The 13341-nt window shown below is 31.5% G+C and overlaps 1 long non-coding RNA gene across 1 annotated transcript; it reads right to left on the bottom strand.

The window, feature by feature from the left end:
- Nucleotides 1–1346: 1346 nt before the first annotated feature.
- LOC126978221 (uncharacterized) lies at nucleotides 1347–3302 on the bottom strand. Its single transcript, XR_007732549.1, has 4 exons — nucleotides 3154–3302; nucleotides 2539–2742; nucleotides 2163–2246; nucleotides 1347–1450 (listed from the first exon to the last, which is right to left on the bottom strand). It is a non-coding gene; the product is annotated as an uncharacterized LOC126978221 (long non-coding RNA).
- Between the last annotated feature and the right edge of the window lie 10039 nt (nucleotides 3303–13341).

Genomic DNA, 13341 nt, shown 5'->3' with positions numbered 1-13341 from the left:
GGCAGCTGTTTTTGTTTCGTCTTCACCCTTATATGTTAATTTTCCGGACAAAATTCGACTGATCTTGAAGATGCTTGATCTTTGTGCGCTGTGGAGACATTAGATCTGTGAAAGAATGTTTCATTTACAAATTGTATAGTAGATTCAGTCTTAAAGTTTATAAATATATAAAAATGAATTGCTGTTCGTTAGTCTTGCTAAAACTCGAGAATGGCTGGATCGATTTGGCTAATTTTAGTCTTGAATTTTTTGTGGAAGTCCCGTAAAGGTTTTAATAAGAAGAAGAATTTAATATGTACAGCACGACGTCTGTCGGGTCAGCTAGTAATGAATAAAAATATATTCATAATTTAATTCCCACACGGACATTAGCTGTTCTCAATCCTATCAGGTACCAATGCAGCCTTCATCAAAAAAGACATTTGGCTAAATAGTCTTATGTCATGTCATGCATTAATCTGCTGTTATAAAATTACTGTCACATTTATGGTTAATGTTTGTTAAATAAAGACCTTTCGAATTTCTTATTGTTTAATTTCTTATGTGTGTTGTAATATTACATCAAAGCTCGCCATCATCAGGTGTGCTACTCATTAACTTTGCTGACTCACATACTACAAAATAAATGATGGGCCATTACAAAAATCTTGCTGATTTTTGTCCCCAGCTCCAAGACTATGAGGGAACTACTTTGCCCACCCAGACGAAAGATTATAAATTATGCCAAATTTCAAAATTCACACAAATTTATTCAGCACTTTTTGGACAAAAAGTATAAAAACAATATTTTTAAAAGAAATCAGAATATTAATAACTTTTCCAGCTGTTCTTTTAGGCTTGCTAATAACACTATAATTATTATGTTCCAGCATCAAGCACATTGCTGAAGCAAATTGTTGATATGCATCTGAAATTAGAAATAATACTTATTTATTTATTTATTCTTATGTAGTTTGTTGCCCACTTTGTCAGAGTGAATTTCAACTATACTTTTCAAATAATTTTAAACATCAATTTCAATTAGATGATAATGGAGAAAAATTAAAATAAAACCAAAAATCAAATCATAATGAAGTACCTAGCACTCAGAAAATGTAGAACCAGGGCGGCAATTCTTAAGAGTCTAGAGCTCAAATTAAATCACAAGTTGAAATAAGCTGTCAAACAAAACCATTATAAAAAAAAGACGTACCTACACTAAATTTAAAATTATAAAATTTTGGTTTTATTTTTATTTATGGTTTAGTTATGTATAATAGATAGAAATATATTATATTATACAATATTTTAGTATGTGTTCAAAACAAAACATAATCATTAATTATATATTAATTATTATTGATAATAGCCAACAAATTTAAAAAAAATATGTGAATTTTACCTGCAGCAACAGGTTGGAATGTTGTTGTAGTTGATGCTTTTTCTAAAATAAAGTTGCTCACATACGGCTCTGTAAATAATAAATATAATAATAGAATAATGATTATTTATTATTTGTACGCCACAGCATGCGGGCAAGGAATGGAGAACATTTATTGTGATTTGTAAAATCTTATGTAAATGAAATGAAATTATGAAGACTATATATAAAAACATGACATTAATATCAAGATCAAATGTGGGATTTTCAATCAATAACATTTTATGGGCCCAAGATTTAAAAATTAGAACCATACTACACATCAAAATTTTGTATGTGTGTGAATAATGATAGTGATAAATATCAATAATTTTAAAAAGATACATAAAAGACATGGGATTAAAAGAAGAACAAAATCAAATTGTCAATGCCCATTTCTAGGCTAAACTTTGACAGATTTTACATTTAGAGACAATGTTAAATCATACAATAAAATTTATTATTTAATACCCTGAGGGTGGCCGCTCCATGCCATTTCTGTGGTATCATTAAGAATGTCATTTATGTTATAGTAACATTTACGACACACACATTAATTAATAATTACAATACTCTTTTGGTATAAATTATATCATGATAGGTCAATTTTCATTTAAAAAGAATGGTAATGAGTTATCTGCCACTTCTTCTCATCTCAAGCTTTTTCAAAGTAGTGATAAATGGAAAAATGTATTATTTTTGACATTCATAATATATAATAAAGTGAATAAAATATTGTAAATAAGTTTTAAAAATTATTTACCTGAACAGTCTTGCTGTATTATTGTAGGCAGTAAATGTTGTGTGGATGAAGCTTGTCCTAAGATTTCTTGACTCTGAACTTGTCCTGAAAATTAATGTGAATATGTAAAGATTATATGTAAATTTAATAATATGTAAATTTAATAATATGTAAATTTAATGATTTACACTGATAATGAACCAGTTTCAGCTAGAAATGCAACCATTGAATTATGTCATCACAACTGTGTAAGAAAATCAGGTGTTTCCAGAATGATACAATATACCTTTAAAAAAACCATCAACTCAAAAAAGATTCTTAGTGGTGTGACAAAATCTGACAGAATAAGGAATAGAATCGAATATTAACTCAATATGTGTTAAATTAGGGGACTTACCAGGCAGATGAAGCATCGGAAGTGCCAATGTGCTTAGCCGTTGATTACGATTGCTGTGTCTGTCACAAAAGTGTATATCACAAATTCACTTCATCTTATAATATTCAAAATCAGATGTTTTAGGGTTTCTACCAACAAGACTGACCCAAGTTTTAAACTGCTCAGGAAATTTGACAGCATCTGGGAAATGATGCATTGGAATCTCTGAAAATAATAAACATTATTATTAAATAAATTGAGTGACTATTAAAGCCATCAGACAAATTGTGATAACCTAGTGTTATGACCATTGGGCTACTATTATTTTGGACTCATATACTTACATTTCTCTTGATAAAAACGGTGTCAGAAGCCAGCACAGCTGTCAATTATTATTAAGTGTGTTAAACTATATAAGTCAGGGGGAGTCTGAATTCTGACATAGGGTGATGTGAGGGATTGGAGTTTAATCTTTGGGGCAAGATACAGAAAACCGGTATGTTTATAATAGTTTTAACCATGATTGCAAATTCAATCTACGGACCGGTAGTAAAACCAACCTTACATGATACTTTATTTATCACAAGATTAGTCAATAAACTGTACTGTTAAGATTTAAGAGAATAATTTACTTACCACGGAGCGCACAACCGAAAGCACAACGTCTCGGCATTACACCAAAGTTCATAAATTCCACAAACAAAAGTGTCTCTATCAAAAAAAGTAGAAATTCACAGAATAAGGAGATTTTATTATTACACTTATACTAGGATTTCAATACCAAAAATATGCAAAATGGAACACGAGAGCTACATACATACGCAAACGCTAGAAGTAGCCGCCATTTTATGACAAGTGGGCAGGTTTCAAAGCGAGTGACAGCTGACAAAGCTTTAATTTTGGGGCCAACTATCAGATGGCACTACAGTTTTCTGAAAACGTCACTTTAAGGCGGCTGCCCCACCCCTGGTACAAATTGAAATTTAGTTTAATAAGAAACATGCAGTCATTTGACATAAGTTTGAAATAGTAATAATGACAGTAGCGCGATTGGCCACGAAGTATAATTCGGCTAAGTTTGAAAGCGAACAGTTGCACATTATAACGTAGTGGATTTCAAGTATCTCCTTTTTCTACAAGATTATAGCCGTCATCCGTCCGTTCGCTAACTATCACGATTCGCGCCAAGTTGAGCCAAGTCAAATACGCGTCACCCGTTCTCACAGACGCAGCGCTGCGCGCGTTGAACTAGCCGCATATCTTTTGACAGACCGAGGCAAATAATTAAGGCTCCCCTACACAGGGACGTTATTATACGTCGATATTATCGCATGCGTTATTGCTATAATGCCTCCCGATTCCTTGCACTCAACTGCGTTTTTATCTTCCGATATTTCTTACGAGAGAGCGCTGCGCCGGCACTATACTATCTCAGGTATGCAACAAAAATCCACGCAGGGCACGCACATGCAAGCAAGACTCCAACAACTTAGCGCGTATTTGTGTATTCTCTCACTATATTGCGTATTTGAAGATGAATATCGAATTATTCATGCGAATGAACGACCTGTTTTATATTATTTACGAAATCCACTATATAAAGGCAGAAGGGAGAAGCATAAATAAACCCCTAAATTATTAAGAATATTATTTTTTGATTTTCAAAAATATATTTGGGTAAATATACATTATTATTTATTATTTTTCAAAAATATACATGCAATTTATATATTATGTTGTAGTTTTATGTGTACAAAATAATTAAAAAAGTAAGCCAGACAAATTTAGTCGGGGTTTTAAATTGCCAGGCGCGTGCAAAAATATTTTGCAAGAATATTTAAAGAATGTATTTGAGGCAACTTGAAATTTTTATAGGGCATTATATTTTATGATACAAGACAGATCATTTTAGTGGGACTTTCTACCTGCCAGCTGATCTTATAAGTTTATGTATAGGTGCGAGTGAGTAGCGCTATAGGCAAGCCGTAGTGTGAGAGACAGCGCTTATCGGCAGCTGTCTGCGTGCTTGCTTGCCGCTTTACTATTGGCTCTAATAAGGTCACGTGACTTATAATAGCGACGAGGTTTTTTAGTCGAAATTTCGGAGTAAAAAAAAGATAATTTTGTGATTTGTGCTAAAAACGGTTTGTATAAAAATGTTTTTAATGGACATATTATTGTGTTATTTTTTTATCGTATAAAATTTGTTATTCATTCAATTTCAATACAATTCTAAATATTATGAATAACTAGAATATTTGTCATTACTGCAAGAATATTTTTATTTTTCAAGAAATCATATTTTTGCTACTACATCTAAAATTTAAATATATTACTTTTTTTGTTACATTATTTTAACTCAATATTCATACGCAAATTCAATATTTTATTCACGTTCAAATTCATAAAGGCAAACTTATTAAATAAAGAAAAAAGTTCCTAAAGGCGACGGAAACGTATCTATTCAATTTCAAAAATATAAAATCTCAAAATCAATCTGATTGAGGTATAAAATAATTATATAAAAAAAAGGATTGTGTGGTTTTATGAAACCACGGTAAAAGTGAAACTTGTTTTCACATTATAGACATTTAACTAAAAATTTTTGGAATAATAATCCATTAAGGGTATAAAAATCGCTTTATCAATCTTAATTTTATACTTGGAAAATTGGAATGATAATATGAAATAATATGTACACCACACGGTCAGCTGCTGCGAACTATAGGCGCCACCCGACCGTCACGCGACATGCAATACACAGATGAAAAAGTTTGAGACGATGTAATAAAAGTTTCACTTTAAGAAACTATGTTTAACCCACGGAAAACCCACATCAGGTTTTCTTAAACATCATAAAAACTGAAAAGTCTCAAATATTATCCTATGCAAACCTTTACCTTTAATATGAATAAAATACTATTATATGTATGTGCTACCTATTGATAGGTTTTCAGTGCTAAGCCCTAAACAAAATTAAACATAACTATGTAGTAACAAACTTCCTTGGCTGGCACCGACTTTAAAAAATACGCAATAATTTTTATACTTTTTAGTGCATATTAGATATATCTATTGTTTTGGAATAGTGTTTTTGAAGTTGGTTGTTTTTTGTTATTTATTTTAGATTTTTAGTGAATCAGAACTTCACTAACTAATAATTTGTCAAAATTACCGCACCCTTACTGTAAGTCGATAAGGAGTTCCATTGATCATCATATTTTACTACGACAATGACAACTTGACCATTACGACGGTAGGCTCAAATATCCGGATAGCATAAAAATATTCGGCCTTGTATCGTTAATTTGCTTCTAAGAATTAAAAAGTTCCGTTACTTTGTAATGGATCCATATAACATAAGCAGAACCTAACCAAACTAGCTTTGAAGAATCCTTTCCAATAAAAAAAGAATTATCGAAATCGGTTTGCGCGATATTGAGTTATTCGCAAATATAGCATTAGAGTTATAGCAAATTTAAGACTTTCATGGTTTTCTTCTGATTGCCATTGTCAGATCTGGACGAATACCGAAAAGCACCAGCTTTCAAATAATTATCAAAATCGGTATACCCAGTCGAATGTTCTGAGGTAACAAACATAAAAAAACATACCAACTAATTGAGATTTATTTTGAGAGACAATTACCTACGCTTTTTGCATATCAATCTTATGTAAGTAAAATAACCTTACCGATGATAAGTCGCACCATCTTTTTTTGAGTCGTTAATGTATTATTTAAGCACTTTTTATGGGACACTTAGGCTTGTTGATTGATACACAGTTGACACACGACTATGGAGAAAACATTGTCATTAAGCACACTTACATTGTCTTTAAGCACACTTTTACCGTTTCGTTATCAGAGCTTCCTAGGCAATTAATACTATAATATCATTGTTCCCAGGTAAATATAATTTTGATATCGTAACTTTCCAAGACAATTCGTGTACGATGTCTTGATTTTATTTTAATTGAGCTAAAATATTGTGGATCCTTTTACATAAAACTATACTTACCTAAGAAAAAATATTGGCCTATTATTATTTTAGCTTATGACGTAGTTGTTCGGTAATATACTATAACAACCCTGATTACATCATTTCTAATTTTCACTAACTTATTGATATGCTTATTCCTCAGAATACAGATTCATTTTCGTCAAAGAGTATATTAATATATAGGGAAAAGAGAGCCCTCTCTAAGCATTATGAGCTGTCTATTTAAAAACTAGCGCCATCTGAATATTGTCCCCGAAAATAACTATATATCTCTAATATACTCGAAATTATGAAATTCATTTTTAATGTTGTGACGCAATTAAATAACTAACTCTACTTTTTAATGTAGGTATTGCAATTTTTTACCATGTTGAAATTGCGCGTAGAGTTAGTTATTTAATTTTGCCACAACATAGAACATAAAGGATAGGATTTAGTAGTGTTGGTATGAGTAATTGAAGTAATTGGGTGGGAGAAATAAAAAGCAATGTTTGCATATTATTTTTTATTTTTATAATGTTTATGTTTATCATAATATTGTTGGGTAGCTGTTTTTGTTTCGTCTTCACCCACATATGTTAATTTTCCTGACAAAATTCGATTGATCGATCTGCACCACCTTTTAACCTTGCTTTGAAAGATTGTCCTTTTTTTCGCAAGCGCGATATTTCTGCTTGAAGATACTTGATCTTTATGCGCTGTGGAGCCATTAGATCTGTGAAAAAATGTTTAATTTACAAATTGTATAGTATAATATATGTATTATATGGTATTAAATAAATGGACAATATGAAAAGGGATTCAGTCTTAAAGTCTATATATATAAAAATGAATTGCTGTTCGTAAGTCTTGCTAAAACTTGAGAATGGCTGGATCGATTTGGCTTATTTCGGTCTTGAATTTTTTGTGGAAGTCCAGTAAAGGTTTTGATAAGAAGAAGAATTTAATATGTGCAGCACGACGTCTGTCGGGGCAGCTAGTAATGAATAAAAATATATTCAAAATTTAATTCCCACACGGACATTAGCTGTTCTCAATCCTATCAGGTACCAATGCAGCCTTCATCAAAAAAGAGATTTGGCTCAATAGTCTTATGTCATGTCATGCATTAATCTGCTGTTATAAAATTACTGTCACATTTATGGTTAATGTTTGTTAAATAAAGACCTTTCGAATTTCTTATTATGTTTAATTTATTATGAGTGTTGTAATATTACATCAAAGCCCGCCATTGTGTGCTACTCCCTAAATTTGCTGACTCACATACTACAAAATAAATGATGGGCCATTACAAGAATCTTGCTGATTTTTGTCCCCAGCTCCGGGACTATGAGGGTGTGGCCGATACATACAGTACACTATACCTACGTACACAATACCTACATACATTTACACAACACATAACTGTTATTACTATCTATTTACTATTTATTATTATCTATAATATATATTGTCTTAAACTACAATAACTACAATATTAATATTCACACTTAACTATATTAATTAAAACACACTTATACACAAACATACAGATTAATATTAACAATAATCCCACATAAAATATTCAGTATTGTGCAGTGGAAATCCACCGCTTGTAACCGGTGAATTTTGCGCCTGCGCAGAACGAATATCGTTCAACGACCCGCGCCCGCGCCGGTACAACAGTCGTGTCTTGATCATTCGCCGCGAAGCCCGTGTCGCTTGTCTATAAGATTTACCTACTTTGCAACTGTCGTGTCGTAATATCTGTACCTCTAATTACTGTGTTTTCTCCTTCTTTCTATATTGTAATGGTTTAACTTCATGTGTATCAGTCTACTTAATGTGTGTGTGAATTGTTAAAGTATATTAAACTGTCATAGTGTTAGAATTGAATTAGTTTTATTAAATCACCATCAATACCACCATATCACTACTGATAGCCACTCAACGACCATAAGGGAACTACTTTGCCCACCTAGACAAAAGATCATAAACTATGCCAAATTTCATACAAATTTATTCAGCACTTTTTGGATAAAAAAGTATAAAAACAATATTTTCAAAAGAAATCAGAATCTTTCCCATTTGTAATAAAAAAGGCATAAAAGGCATTTATTTTCTCAAAATTGATTCCTTTAGAATTCTTTTTGATAATATTAGTATAATAATATTAATACCTTTTCCAGCTGTTCTTTTAGGCTTGCTAATAAAACTATAATTATGTTCCAGCATCAAGCACCTTGACATGCATCTGAAATTGGAAGTAATACTTATGTAGTTTGAAACCAACTTTGTCAGAGTGAATTTTAACTATACTCTTTAAATCATTTCAATCGTCAATTTCAATCAGACGATAATGGAGAATAATAAAAATAAAACTAAAAATCAAATCATAATGAAGTAGCACTCAGAAAATGTAGAACCAGGGCAGCATTACTTAAGAGTCTAGAGCTCAAATTAAATCACAAGTTGAAATAAGCTGTCAAACAAAACCATTATAGAAAAAAAGATATACCGACACTACTCACAAAATTTAAAATTATAAAATTTTGTCATTATTTATGGTTTAGTTGTGTATAATAGATAGAAATATATTATATTATATAATATTTTGGTATGTGTTCAAAACAAAATATAATCATTAATTTATATATTTATTATTATTGATTGCCAACAAATTGAAAAAAATATGTGAATTTTACCTGCAGCCACAGGTTGGAATGTTGTTGAAGTTGATGCTTTTTCTAAAATAAAGTTGCTCACATATGGCTCTGTAAATAATAAATATAATATAAGATTAATGATTATTTATTATTTGTATGCCACAGAGAACCGGAGAACTTTTATTGTGATTTGTAAAATCTTTTGTAACTGAAATGAAATTATGAAGACTATCTATTATTTTTTATTATATATATAAAATTGGAGGTGTGTGTCCCTATATTTCACCTTGTAGCCAAAACTACGCATCGCAGACCAAAAGTGTTTGTATGTGGCAATAGGTACAAGGTTCCCATTGTGCACTATGTTGGTTGCAAGTCGATAATTATAAGGGTGTAAAAGATACGGGGGTTGAAAGATGTTAACTTTGAAAATGTGACTATTATTGATCTAAAATGGTCTGGATTGTTCAGGAAATTTCTGGAATGTTCTAGAAAGCTTTAATATGTATACCAATGTTCTGATCGATGTAAAATGTTCTAGAAAATTCTAGAATGATCTAGAAAATTCTAGAATGATCTAGAAAATTCCAAAATGATCTGGGAAGTTCTAAAATCGACGTTTAGATTCTGATCGAATGAGAATGTTCTAGAAAATTCTAGAATGATCCAGAAATGTTTAGAATGATCTGGGAAATTCTGGAATGATGTAGGGAGTTCTAAAATCTACGTTTAGATTCTGATTAAATAAGAATGTTCTAGAAAATTCTAAAATGATCTGGGAAGTTCTAAAATCTACATTTAGATTCTAATCGAATGAGAATGTTCTAGAAAATTCTAGAATGATCCAGAAATGTCTAGAATGATCCAGAAATGTCTAGAATGATCTGGAAAATTCTAGAATTATATAAAGAGTTCTAAAATCTACGTTTAGATTCTGATTGAATAAAAATGATTTAGAAAATTCTAGAATGATCTAGAAATTTATCGAATAATCTAGAACATCCAAGAATAATTTGGATATCTTTGGAATGTATTCCAAGGCTCTGATTGATCAAATATATTTGAAATGTTCGAAAAAATTCTAGAATCACCTAGAAATTTCTAGAATGATCTAGAATATTCCAGAATGTTTTAGAAATGATTTATATGCCACGGTTTTGAACGATTAAGAATGTTCTAGATTGTATGCTAATTTTCTGATCAATATAGAATGTTCTGGAAATTCCTCCAATGATCTAGAAAGCTCCAAAATGTATCTCAACTTTTTGATAGATTAGAAATATGCTGGATCGTTCTAGAAACTTTTAAAATTTCTTGAGATACTTAAAAGTCGAAATTATTAGAACAATCCGGAAAATTTGGTCGGTAGTGGGGATAATTTTTGCGACTATATAAGCCGAAATGTCAAACCCGTGCTTCAGTCGATTTTTTATAAGAATTGTATAACGAAAAAATAAATATTAAAAATTAAATAATCATAAATAACAGCGTATAGTGTTTTTTAAAGTGAAGAATCAAAAGTTTTAACGTGCAGTGTAATACACAATATTGTTTATTTTTTTTTTAGTTTTTTTATTTTAGTGCAGTGTGAAAAAGGTGAAAAAAAAAAATTAAAATATTACTAACGATGCCGAAACGTAAATGCGTATTCTCACGTTCTCGAATTGTATCGAAAAGGCAAAAAATGTAACTGAGAAATGAAACTACAGACGAAAGAGAACAACGTCTCAGATTACTTCGAGAAAATTATCATCAAAGTCGAAATAATCAGACTGAAGAGCAGCTTAATGATTCTAAAGAAACGGACCGAATCAGAAAAAGATTGCAAAGAAAAAGAAAGACAAATGAACAGGCGATAGAAAAAAATAAAACAGATGATAGAAGAATACAAAATGCAATAAGAATGCGTGATCTTCGACTAAATGAACAAATGGAGGCTCAAGTTTCTAAAACAACTGTATATTCTGTTCGTCAAAAACGTCGGGAAAAATACAGCCTTGAACAAGAGGCGTTTCATTATAATCCTACTAGAAATTATTTTGAACATTCAAGTATAGTGATCGGAAGAATGAATGAAGTATGCAAATTTTGTGAAGCTAAAAAATTCAAAGGAGAAACGCAAAGTATATGCTGTTCAAGTGGCAAAATTAAATTACCAGAGTTAAAATCACTGCCACCGGAATTTCTAGAATATATGAAAGGAGAAACACAAAATTCTAAAGAATTCTTACAACAAATTAGAAATTACAATGCATGCTTTCAAATGACTTCATTTGGAGCAACTGCAGTAATTGAAGAAAAAAGATTTAATCCAGTATTTAAAATACAGGGACAAGTATATCATAAAATTGGATCATTATTGTCACTCCCAAATAATACTCCGAAGTTTTTACAAATTTACTTTGTAGGAAATGAAGAAGACGAACTGGATCAAAGGCTTTCAAATCTTACAGAATTGCGTGGAGATATAATTCTTCATTTACAGCGCTTTCTACATGAAAATAATGAGTTGATAAAGATATTTAAGACTGCAATGGAAAAAATGGTTTCGGATAATTATAAAATAATAATTCGGGCAGATAAAAAGCCAATTGGCAAACACGAAAGACGATTTAATGCACCTCAAGTAAATGAAATAGCCGTAGTTATGGTGGACAATGAAAGTAGTTATAGGGATATTGTGGTACAACGAAGAAGTAATAAGTTGGAACGCATCGCTGAAACTCATCACATGTATGACGCCTTACAGTATCCACTAATATTTTGTCATGGTGAAGACGGTTACCATTTTAATATTCAGCACGTTGATCCACAAACAAATAGCCCTACAAACAAAAAAGTTTCTTCCAAGTAATTTTACGCATATCGGATAATGGAGAGAGTGAATAAATACAATCATATACTCAATTGTCGGAAATTGTTTTTACAGTTTATTGTTGATATGCAAGCAAAAATAGAAGCAGAAAGATTGTTATTTATTCGTCTAAATCAAAATAAATTACGAACGGATGAATATATTCACTTACGAGATGCGGTAGCCAATGATGGGGATGTTGAAAATTTGGGACGATTAGTAATTTTGCCTTCTACATTCATTGGTAGCCCTAGGCATATGCTTCAATATGCACAAGACGCAATGGCGTATGTGAGAAAATATGGTCGTCCTGACTTATACATAACGTTTACGTGCAATTCGTCATGGAAGGAAATTAAAGATGAGTTACAATTTGGACAAAAGTCACATGACAGACATGATTTAATTGCGCGCGTGTTTAAACAGAAACAAGTAAAATTCATTAATGCAATTGTGAAGAGTTGTATTTTCGGAAATGTTAATAGCTGGATGTTCTCCATTGAGTGGCAAAAGAGAGGGTTGCCACACTCACACAATTTAATTTGGCTGAAAGAAAAAATTCACTCAAATCAAATCGATGACGTTATTAAAGCAGAATTCCCAAATCCGGTTGAAGATCCTGTTCTATATGAAATAATCGTGAAACAAATGATACATGGACCTTGCGGGGCACTTAATATGCAATCACCCTGTATAAAAGATAATAAATGCTCAAAACGATATCCAAGATCATTTTTGAGTGAGACGCAAACGGGAGATGATGGATATCCGCAATACCGACGTCGACCACCGAGTGAAGGAGGATTTACAGCAAAAATTAGAGTACGGGGTGAAGAAATCGAAATTGATAATCGATGGGTTGTCCCTTATAATCCGTTATTATCGAAAATGTTTAATGCACATATAAATGTAGAATATTGCAGTTCAGTTCAGTCAATTAAATATGTGTGTAACTATATTAACAAAGGAAGTGATATGGCTGTCTTTGAAATTACAAATGAAAATAGATATGATGAAATTTTAAGTTATCAAATGGGACGATATATAAATAGTAATGAGGCAGCTTGGCGTATATTGGGGTTTCCGATTCATGGCAGGGATCCAGCTGTTTTTCACTTAGCAGTTCACCTTGAGAATGGGCAACGGGTATATTTTACTAATCAAACAGCACAAAAAGTTGCAAACCAACCTGTTAATACTACGTTAACTGCATTTTTCGAATTGTGTCGAAGTGATCTGTTTGCTAGAACTCTTCTTTATGGAGATGTTCCCAGTTATTACACATGGGACTCATCGCGAAAAGTATTTAATCGACGAAAGAAAG

This window comes from Leptidea sinapis, chromosome 47 (assembly GCF_905404315.1).
Source record: "Leptidea sinapis chromosome 47, ilLepSina1.1, whole genome shotgun sequence".
NCBI lineage: Eukaryota > Metazoa > Arthropoda > Insecta > Lepidoptera > Pieridae > Leptidea > Leptidea sinapis.
The sequence above is the reverse complement of the archived record's forward strand: the minus strand, read 5'-3'. Positions and strand labels throughout refer to the sequence as shown.